Consider the following 2,390-nt stretch of genomic DNA (forward strand, 5'->3'; position numbering starts at 1 on the left):
TGTTAAACTCACATCCCTCGAGTCGGTGATGCCATCCAACCATCTCATCCTCTGTCGTCCCCTTCTCCTCCCCTCAATCTTTCCCAGCATCAGGGTCTTTTTCAATGAATCAGCTCTTCGCATCAGGTGGCCAAAGTATTGGAGCTTCAGCTTCAGCATCAGTCCTTCCAATGAATATTCAGGACTGATTTCCTTTAGGATGGACTGGTTGGATCTCCTTGCTGTCCAAGGGACTCTCAAGAGTCTTCTCCAACACCACAGTTCAAAAGCATCAATTCTTTGGTGCTTAACCTTCTTTGCGCAAAGGTCAAACTCCCACGTCTGTACATGACTATTGGAAAACCAATAGTGTAGGTGTAGGTGTAGTCTTTCTCAACTGAGCTTTTGTAGTCTTCTTAAAGTCTTGCATATTTTTAAACAATACTGCTATATGTAAATATCTGGACCCTTCCCCAACCATCATGGTTGAGAATCTGAAGTCCAGAGCAAAATCAGGAAGAGAGCCCCCACTGAGAATTCTTAAGACTTTCTCTCCTGCTGAGGAGAATTGCACATTTCTACAATGCAGGCGACAAGTCTGAGACGAAGATGTGACAACACAGCGGGAGGGAATGGCACCAATGTCAGGGGAAGGGCTTGCTACATCGAGGGTCAAAGAATGCAAGGTCAAGAAGAGCCACCTCGTCCACATCTGGGTCAAGTTTTCAGAGTGCTGGGGTGTGTTATTCTTTCTGAGCTCCAATTTTGGCCTGGTTTCCATTTTCCAGGTTCTGGCCCATGAAACCTCTCATCCCAGAGCAGAGACTAGTTAAACTACACAGAAGCAAAAGCACAAATTATGATTCCAAAGAGTCCAATAAATGCCACAGAACTGTTCAGGAGCTTTTCTGATAACTTTTTGTCTCTGTCTATGTTGTTGTTTATCTGTAATAAACATTATTCTTGTGACAAAGACATGGGAGTTTTACTTATTTTACTTATATCCTTCCAAAAAGCTAGCTTCAGACACTCTTTTCTTTCCTTTTTTTTTTTTTTTTTGATGCAAATTTTGGTGAAGTTACTAATCCATTTAGTCTGTCTTCCTGGAGTGGTTTTCAGATTTTCAGATAAAGCACTTCCATTTCCTTCTGCTTTGAGGCTCTTAGTGCTCATGAGCTTGCGTGTTCAGTCATGGCCGACTCTGCAACCCCACGGACTGTAGCCCACCAGACTCCTCCGTCCATGGGGTTTCCCAGGCAAGAATACTGGAGTGTGTGGCTGTGTCCTCCTCCTGGGGATCTTCCCAATAGAGGGATTGAATCCTGGTCTCTCGCATTGGCAGGTGGATTCTTTATCCCTGGAACCACCCCGGAAGCCCGAGGCTCTCAGTGCAGTATTTTGAGTGTTATTTACCTCAAAATCACAAACTGGTTGGCCCTCCCTTCTTGGGCTGATTCGCCCTGGCCTCCTCCACGGGGAGCTAGTGGTTTCCCGAGGAGAATTCTCTGGGAGCAGTAGCGCAGTGCTGGGGGAGGGGGAGTGGGGTGGGAGCGTTGGGGTGGGGGGTGGGAGAGAGGGGTGAGGGGCCCAGCCACAGGCCAGCCAGGATGGGACTCGGTTGTCTGAGCTCCTGTCCCTATTCCTGGTGCTTTAAATTCCACTTTTACCCCGAGGCAGGACCCCTGCTTCCCAGCACACCATATGATTATTTTGCAAAGACGAGTGGACTCCAGAGAGCTGCAATTAAGGAGCAGGAGATTCCTGTTGAGATAATTGGAAGGCGGTGGTGGAGACCTGGGAGCTCAGTACTTTGCAGATCATTTATCCGCACAGTTTCCTCTTCAAACGTATGTTCCCTGCTGAGAGCACTTCATTTCCGGAGGACAAAGAGCAGTTTCGGGGTGGAAGCATGACTTGATCCACCTTGGTCAGCCCTGCCGCCCAGCGTCGCCTGCTCAGAGCCTGACTCAGCGGGTCCTACCCACCCAGGGCTCCGCTGGGCCACTGGGAGCCGTCACTGTGGAACCCAAAGCTGCTTCCTTTTCTGCTCTCTGCCCGGAGGGCACGGAGGAGACTTCTGGGCCCCACTGCGTCTCTGCCTCTGCTAACTGCACGCGTCACCCTGCGCGGTCACTGCCCCGGTTTCTCCTGTCTCCCAGGGCCACGTGGGCACACACTGCCAGCCCTTCCGCGGCCTTCTGGAGCCCTGGCTCTGAGGAGGCCGGCCCCCGCAGGCTTCAGGTGTTTCCACTGTGTCGTCACTGCCTTTCTGCTGTCCCCTCTCAGCAGCTGAAGGTGACAGCCCTGCCACCCTATCCAGGGCCTGGCATTTCATAGTGTCGCTCAGTCGTGTCCAGCTCTCTGTGACCCCGTGGACTGTGGCCCACCAGGCTCCTCTGACCCTGGGATTC

The sequence above is a fragment of the Cervus canadensis genome, chromosome 28 (assembly GCF_019320065.1).
Source record: "Cervus canadensis isolate Bull #8, Minnesota chromosome 28, ASM1932006v1, whole genome shotgun sequence".
NCBI classification, from domain to species: domain Eukaryota; kingdom Metazoa; phylum Chordata; class Mammalia; order Artiodactyla; family Cervidae; genus Cervus; species Cervus canadensis.